At 41.3% G+C, this 9322-nt stretch overlaps 1 pseudogene; it reads left to right on the forward strand.

The window, feature by feature from the left end:
- Positions 1-3681: 3681 nt before the first annotated feature.
- On the forward strand, positions 3682-6292 carry LOC122114174 (annotated as a pseudogene).
- Positions 6293-9322: the final 3030 nt, after the last annotated feature.

Below are 9322 nucleotides of genomic sequence, written 5' to 3' on the forward strand. Positions count from 1 at the left end.
GCCACCCCTGGCCACGTCTACAGAGATGCAGGAACCACACGCCTGGAGTCCTCCATCCAGGGGTTCACTCGCCCTGCTCTGAGAGGACAGATCCACATTTGATGCCTCCAACAGGTCTTCCCTCTCCCTCTCACCATCCTCCACCTCCCTCTGCCCCTCCCCCTGCCGAAGATAGTACTTCCTGGGCTCTAGACCTCCATCCTGGTCAGGGACCTGGCTCAGAGCCTCTGATTTGTGGCTCAGAACAGCCAAGGTCTTCCAGTGTTTGTCCAGTTCCTTGGCCAAACCAGCCACCTGTGGGTGCTTCCTAAAACGCTTCACTACCCTTCTGACACCCGTGGTGGCAAGGATTTCTGCCGTGATGGGAATGACTGAGAGCAGCCTCAAGGAATGAAGAATCTCGTCCATGTCTGTACTGGAGGCTAGGCGCTCCTGGAGCTGCCGCACAACTCCGCACACAGACTCGGCATTCTGCATCCCGATGCCACACCAGACCTTGTCTACAGAGATGCTGGGCCCACTCACCTGGGTTCCTGGATCCTGCGGGTTACTCGCCCTACTCTGAGAGAACGTATCCACATTTGAGGACTTCAACATGTCCTCCGGCTCCGGCTCCCTCATCCGCTTCCACTCCAACTCTCCCAGATCATCCTTCCTGGGCTCTTGACTGCCATCCTGCTCAGGAACCTGGCTCAGAGCCTCTGATTTGCGCCTCAGCACAGGCAAGGTCTTCCAGAGCTTGGCCAGCTCCTTGGCCAAACTGCCCACCTGCTGGTACTTCCTAAAACCCTTCACTGTCTCTCTGACACCCGTGGTGGCAAGGATTTCTGCCGTGATGGGCATGACTGAGAGCAGCCTCAAGGATTTGTATAGCTCGTCGGCATCTGTGCTGGAGGCCAGGCGCTCCTGAATCTGCCTCACCGCTCTGCACTCCCACTGGGCTGCCTCCATCCTTCTGCCAACCCCGTCTATGTCTACAGAGATACCCAGGACACTCACCTGGCTTCTTGAATGCCGTGGGTCACTCACCGTGCTCTAGGTCTCTTCTTCCAGTCAGTCGCTGTGAGGCACGTAGGCTTCCTCCTGGTCCTCTCTGCAGCCGAGTCCAGAATGATCCTGCCCACCAGCTGCCTGCCTTATATAAACTCTTACTGCCCCACCTCTTCCCACAGTTCCTCCTGTAAGCCCCTCCCTGTCTCAAGCCTGTCACACCCTTACATCCTAGCAGGTGGTCTCCCATGATGCACCTTGCCTGATCTTCCACAAGTCCCCTCCCTACAACTCCCAAGGCCAAGTGTCGGCTCTGACCTTCTTGTCCGGACCTCCTGTATCAAGAGATCCCCCACTATCCCTCTGACCTGGGGGACCAGGGGATGGTGCAACTGGCAACTTCCACTAACACTCCCTTTGTCTCCATCCTGTTTACAGGATCCTCTCTATCTGGTTCTGTATTTTTCACCTTTAAAGATAACAGGTAACCTTAGACATACTTTTGTAGTTGCTCCACAAACTCCAGGGCCATTGTCGCCGATTTGATCTCAATGTCCTTCATCACCTGTTGTGCGTTTGCACTTCCGGAATTGAACACTTGCTGAGGGAATCGCTGATCCCGCCTGCACCAATCCAACTAAAGGTAGTGGCCATTTGCCTGTTCAAGTTTAATAAATATATAAATGAATGAATAAATATGTATATTATGTGTGTATGTGTGTATTTTAAGCTATGTATATGTGCAAACATTTATACATACATATATATACACAAGCATATATAGTTATATATAATTATATATAGTTTTTACGTACATATATATACATTTATATGCAAATCTGTACTAGCCAGTGTCTTTTCCCAGTCTTTCCTTCCTCTTTTGTTGTTCCTTTTGGGGTTGTGGGCTACTGGCTTGCTAAGGAACTGTTTTGTTTGCTTACTTTGATTCAGAGAAAAGGTCACACTGGGAAGACCAAGTTGGACTGGCGCTTTGGAACCTGGTGAATCTGCTGCCTGTAGGGTGAGCACAGGTGTGGACCATCAACACTGAGCTCCTACCCCCTGTGGTTAGGGTGTGTTTTGATCTGAGCTTGTTGCTTCTGTTATGGTAGGAAGCAGGTGGGTAGATGGGAGAGAGTGCCTTGATCTCCTCCATCACCTGCTGTGTGTTGGCAGTTCCCAGGTTGGATAATTGTTTAGGGAATTGCTGCTCACACTTGAACTAATCTAACTGAAGCCAGTGGCTATTGGTCTTCTAGAGATAAGTGTATATGTAAGTATATTTTCCCTTATGTAATATCTGCACTTTGGTCTTCTAGAGATAAGTGTATATGTAAGTATATTTTCCCTTATGTAATATGTGCACATGCATACATATATACACATAAATGTACAAATACATATGCAGAAACCAATAAAATACACATATATTGCACGTATATGTGTGTGTGTGTGTGTGTGTGTGTGTGTGTGTATGTGTGTGTGTACAGTTAAATGTCTTTTCCCAGCTTTTCCTTCCTCTTTCTTGGTTCTTTGTAGGCTTGTGAGACTTCTGGCTTGGGGGGAACCATTTTATTTGCTTGCTGGGTTTCAGTGACAGGGTCCCACTGGGAAGACCAGGTTAAACTTGAGCTTTGGAACCCGGTGAGTTGGCCACCTATAGACTGTCCCACAGGTGTGGACCATCAACACTGATCTCCTAACCCTCCCTGCTGTTAGGGTGTGTTCTGATCTTAGCTTCTTCCTTCTGGTTTAGTAGGAAGCAGCTTTGGTAGATGGCAGAGATTCCTCCATGTCTTTCATCACCTGAGGTGAGTTTTCATTTCTCAGATTGGATAATTGTTTAGGGAACTGCTGATCACTTCTGCACCAATCTAACTGAAGCTAGTGGCCATTTGTCTTGTGCATATACATATGTATATATATATAATTTATACATTTATCCTTATATACATTTATATGTTTACCTATGTATATATAAGAGTATACACACACACACACACACACACACACACACATATATACCACTCTATATGCAGATATATATGTGGATATCTATCTATCTATATCCCAAACTTGAAATATGTTATCAAACAACATTTAATAGGAAGGCTTTAGGATCTTATTTTTAACTCTCTTGCTCTGAAATTACTCATTTTCCATCTTCCACATTTCTATTGTTAGAAAATTTCTTAGAAAATAATCATTCCCCATAGTTTATTTGTTCAAAATCCTTACTAACAAGAGAAATCATATTCCAAATTAACCACTTCTTCTATTTCATTGTCTCTCTTTCTCTCTTTTCTAGTCTCTTTTCTGGAATATTTTCTTTCTTTATTTTTTTGGGGGGGGGTAATTCCTCATTTTGTTCACTTCTTTTTTTTAATTGTGAAAATACCATACAGAGGGGTTGCAATTACATGGGCAAGGTAATGAGTACATTTCTTATCAAGCATTGTTGCCTCCTCCTGGGAGTATTTTCTTGAGGTTACATATATGGGCCACCATACTTGGCTTTCTGTAAGACTTCTTATGTTTGCTGAAGAATGTAGTCAACATTATCAACAATTTAAGATCTAGAGGTCTCTCTGTCTTCAGAGTTCGAACATTAGTCTTACTATTCATCCTAACCTGGTGTATTCCTTAGATTAATGTTTCAGTGTTTATAGGATTCTCCACAGATTCTAAAGGATGTCTGAAGGACAAAATCCTAACATGCTCTATCTCAACTTTTCTTCCAATAACTATGAACCCATCCTCTTACATACACAAAAATTCTTCAAACCTGCTTACCGACAAGGACAATTTGATTGCACCCAGAAGGTAAATAAGAGGATTTCAAGCAGCCCGTGGGAACACACCACTTAAGGGATTGGAGAAGGAATGCTGTCCTCCCATGCTTTCCCATCCAAAGGGTGCCAATCTCAATCCAGACAGAAAATGAACACCTTCCTGCAGTCAGCAGAGAAAAGATTCACTCTCTGGCACACCTTTCAGCTCCATAACACAAAGCTAATTTAAATATGTACCAAAAAGTCTGAGGGATTTCTGTATTTATCAAAACCCTTATTCTTTGTTGTCACACATAAGTTTAGCGTTTAATATAGGTCATCTTTACCAGTAAATGATAGCCAAAACATCATTTCATAATAAATTAGAATGCTATTTAAATATTTATTGATTATACACTATAGACAAATGAGAATCTTGGATATAGATATATTGTTTACTGACAAATAATAAAATGAATATTACTTACTGACTACCTGGCCTAAGAAATAACATTCTCAGTAACATTGAAGTCTGGATTTCTCCCTTTACGAAAGCTTGTTCAGAATAATAGTAATAGTATCTTCTTTGTTTTTCTTTAGGGTGACATAAATACAAATAATGCATCTTGTAAGTTTATAAAAATGGGATTATACTTCCTAGATTTTTCAGTGGTTTATTGAGCATCAACATTATGTTTCTCAGAATCACCTGCATTAATGCATATGGCTGTAGTTCATTTTTGTTACATAGAGCATTCCATTTCTGTGAATGCAGGACAGTTTATTTCTCCTGGGCTAGACCCTGAGATGTTTCCAGTGTCTTCTGTTTCTGGATGATGGCTGTTGTTTCCCTCTTCTGGAGATGATGAGCAAGGTGTTTCAGGCTTGTATAACCAGGAGAGGAGTTGTTGTGTGGCAACCCATGTACAAAAGGTACATCTCCCACTTTACCTGGCAGCCCTGGTTTCTTCCAAGGTCCTCAAGCCAATTTTCAGTGCTCACCAGAACTCTAGGAAAATATCCATCACTTCACAGACTTGCCAACCCTGAGTCCTGGCAGATTATGTATGTCTTCAAGTCTTCTGGGGTTTGAATTTCCTGATTACCAGTGAGATCATCTGTCTTTAAAGTTTATTTTATCCTTTTCTTTGAAATGCCCCAGTATGCCCTTGGGTGGACAGTTCTTTCCAAACTGGCTCATTAGCTTTTTTTTTCAGGTTCACGTAAGTAATCTTTTCTTTATTATTATTATTTTTTATTTTGAAAATACCATATAGAGGGGTTACAATTACATGGGTAAGGTAATGAGTACATTTCTTATCAAGCATTGTTGCCTCCTCCTTTGTTTCCCCTTCTTATTCTTTCCCATTTCTCTCCCCCCCCCCACCCCCAACTCCCGGGCCAAAGTTATATAGTTCATTTTTCGACAAAATGACTTGTACATCTCATTGTTGCAATGGGTCCACCTGTATCCTTATTTAAATTATTTACTTTTTTCCTTCCCCTCCACAAATAATACTGACCTCAAATACAGTGAAAGCAGGGGTTATACTGTGGGGGAGGGACATACAAAGTAACAGAAGAATAATCTTATAAATGTGTTAGAAACAATCGCAGGAAAGAAAAAAACCATTTAAATACATATCTTAGGGTTCATTTCCCTAACATCACCTTATCTGTACTTTTCTGCTTGACTCAGACATATACTATATATTGCAAATAAGGGAAACCATGGTATTTATTTTTCTTTGGGCCTGGCTTACTTCATTTAATATAATTTAGGAAAAGGAATCTTATCCTTTGTCTCCTATTCAGAACCTTCAACTTGTCGATCCCTTTGCTGATGCAAGTAAGGGTGATGACCTGCTTCCTGCTCTCTCCAAGGATTATATCTAAGTGTTTTTTTTTCTTTCCTGCTTGCTATTGTTTCTAATGTATATATAAAGTACCACATTTTTTTTTTGCTTTGTATGTTCCTCCTCCACGGTATAACCCCTGTTTTCACTGTATTTGATGTTGGTATAATTTGGGAAGCAGAAGAGAAAAAAAATTATTTAAGTAGGGGTATAGGTGGACACATTTCACAATGAGGTATACAAGACGCTATTGGGGGGAGGAGTGTAGTTGTGGAGATCCGAGGGAAGGGATGGGAGGGGGAAAAAAGAGGAGGAGGCAACAGTGCTTGATAAGAAATGTACTCATTACCTTGCTCATGTAACTGTAACCCCTCTGTATACTATTTTCACAATAAAAACATTTAAAAAAAATAAAGAATTCAATAGAGAAATGGCAGGAAGACCCTTACTACTGTCCAAGAGATCACTGACTATTATGATAAAAAGAAACTACTGAAGGTGTTTAAGAAGAAATTTGCCTGCAATGGTGCTGTAATTAAGCATCCAGAATATGGAGAAGTAATTCAGATACAGGGTGACCAGCACAAGAACATATGCCAGTTCCTGGTAAAGCTTGGACAGGCTAAGGATGATCAGTTGAAGGTTCATAGGTTTTACCTGGTTATAGCTCCCTAAAGCTTAAGTGAGGATTTCCTTGCAATGAGTAGAATTTCCTCCTTTCCCTGGTCACAAGTTTAAAAACCTCACAGCTTGCATATGTAACCATTTAGGGTCCGCTTTTAACTTGGACTAGTGTAACTCCTTCATGCAATAAACTGAAAACCACCATCCTTTCTCGTCTTGAAGTCCCTTATTTAAACTGAGGTCAAGCAGCAGGCGCCTGGCAGTGTCCAGCGTGCAACAAAGCAATAATGTGAAGTTTCAGTTAAGCCCATAGCCGCAGAATCACAGGTGGCTATGTCTGGTCAGAAGCTCCCTCTGCAGCTTCCCCTGCCCTAAGAGAATGCTGCTATTTGAACTACCCATGGTACTTCAGAGAGAATGGGTAAGTCATCAAGCAACAGCAGCTGTGCCACTAGGGGGAGCCTTGAGCTGGCCACACATGGGCTACGTTGGGGGGTCCATAAAAGAAGGATATGAGACCAGTCTAATAACAATTAAACTTTTGACAAGGGAACAAACATCATAGCCATCTGTCATGTAGCTAGCTGTAGAGTTTGCAACTTAAGTAACAGCTACTCAGTGCCATGTGAAGTAACGGACTGGTTTTTGGTTTACTTCTCCCAGTTTTAATGTGATATCATTTACTTATATTTAAATGAAAAAGAATCAATCTTTTTTCCCATTATCAGAGAGGAACCTATATAGAGGCAAATTTGCCATATGGTGTCCTTAAGTCTCTATTTGGTCACTGAGATCTGACACCCTGCAGTTGGCCCAGCCCCTGCTGATTTGCATCTTCCCCAGAGCAAGGCCCAAGGACTTGATAAGCTGTTTACACATTGTTCAGTAGAATGTTCCAGTCAGCACACAGCATGAACATGAGGAACCCTGCTCAACTCCTGGGGCTTCTGATGCTTTGGCTCCCGGGTAAGGATGGACAACGCTAAGGATTAGTTGGCTCTTCTTGGAAAGCATAATTTACTAAATGGCTAATGGATTTTATGTTTTCATTGTCAGGTGCCAAATGTGATGTTCAGTTGACCCAGTTGCCATCCATGTCTGCATCTCTTGCAGAGAGAGTCTCCATCACTTGCAGGGCCAATCAGGGCATTGACAATTATTTACATTGGTACCAGCAGAAACCAGGGAATGTTCCTAAGTTCCTGATTTATTTTGCAACTAGATTGCAATCTGGGACTCAATCCAGGTTCTGTGGCAGTGGATGAAATGTCTCCTTTTTGTTGCTCTATTTATATATTACCATACATTATAGTATATTATATAAAACTGCAATATGGGTAATATTAATGCTGTGTTCCTCAGATATTTCAATCAATGAACTAAAATGTGTTCTATTTGTTCATATATCTTGTAGATGTTTTTCTCATTCTTGCCTGATTGTTTTTATAAAGATCCATAGTTAATCAACTGGTTTTTAACAAAAATAGAGTGCAGTGAACCACCTCAAAACTTTTTTTTGGTCGTTCTTTAGGATTGAACACTGGGTCTGGGTGTTGTCCCTCAGATCTTCAGCTCAAGGCTAGTGCTCTACACTTGAGCCATGGTGCCACTTCCAGTTTTGTGGTGGTTTATTGGAGATAAGAATCTCATGGACTTTCCTGCCCTGGCTAGCTTTGAATCGTGATCCTCAGATTTCATCTCCCTTAGTAGCTAAAATTACAGATGTGAGCCACCAGCACCCAGCTACCCTAAACCTTTTTGGCATACAACCCTAAGCACTTATATTCATCAGCTATTCATGCATTTTTGTTGGTTTTAGGACTTGAACTCAGGGCCTGACCACTGCCCATGAGCTATTTTGTTCAAGGCTAGGTCTCTATCACTTTGAATCACAGTTTCACTTGTGTTATTCCAGTGATTATAGCTGGAGATAGAGTCTCATAGACTTTCCTGCCTAAGTTGGTTTTAAACTGAAAGCCTCAGATCTCAGGTTCCTGAGCAGCTAGGATTTTAAATGAATAGCGGGGAGCAGGTGGCTCACAGTGTTGCCCAGTTAATAGATGACATATTCATACATATATGGGTATGTTTCTCTATGGAACATGTATTTTAAAAACATGCACAAATATTTATTTATTATTGCACATATATGTATATTTATTAATATTCAGAGAAAAATACATCATGTGCAGATACACATTCACACACACACACACACACACACACACACACACACACATTATTAGGGATCTGATGAAGGTAGTCTAGTTTTTCCAGAGCCTTTTCTAGAGAAAGATATGTAAGAATGCAGAACATGGAGACTTTGGAGTAAACATATATACACTGCTAAATAATCTTCTTAAACTTATCATTTTCATGAAAGGTTTAAGAAAACAGAAGTAAGTTTGGTGACTTCTCAGGTGATTCTTCTGCATTGTCACATTGGTTGGATTACTTGTAGGTTAAGTACACTTCTGCACATGTCTGTGAAAGTTTCTCTAGAGACAATTGACTAAGGGAGAAAAATGAACACCATTGTCCACAGCCCCTTCCAATAGGCTGTGCTCTCTTCTGCAAGAAAAGGGGAGGGAGAAGGAAGTAGAATATCCACTCTTATTCTTGGGGGTCATGATGTGAACTCCACTACACTGTGCTTACATGGCAGACTATGACTTCTAATGTAAGATTGAAGTAAAGAATTCTGCCCTTTAGCCAAAGAAGTGAAGGACCTCTATGATGAAAACTTTAAAAACTTGAAAAAGGAAATCAAAACAGAACTTAGAAAGTGGCAAAAACTCCCATGCTCCTGGATTGGAAAGATCAACATCGTGAAAATGGCAATACTTCCCAAGGCTATCTACAAATTCAATGTGATACCTATCAAAATTCCAACCTCATTCTTCAAGGAAATTGAAGAAGCAATAAAAAAATTCATATGGAACAATAAAAGACCTCAAGTAGCAGAAATGATCCTCAACAGAAAGAACTCTGCTGGGGGAATATCAATACCAAATTTCAAACTCTACTATAAAGCCATAGTAACCAAAACAGCTTGGTATGGGCACAAGAACAGATCTCAGG

The sequence above is a fragment of the Dipodomys spectabilis genome, unplaced genomic scaffold (assembly GCF_019054845.1).
Source record: "Dipodomys spectabilis isolate Male_0828 unplaced genomic scaffold, ASM1905484v1 ptg000106l, whole genome shotgun sequence".
NCBI lineage: Eukaryota > Metazoa > Chordata > Mammalia > Rodentia > Heteromyidae > Dipodomys > Dipodomys spectabilis.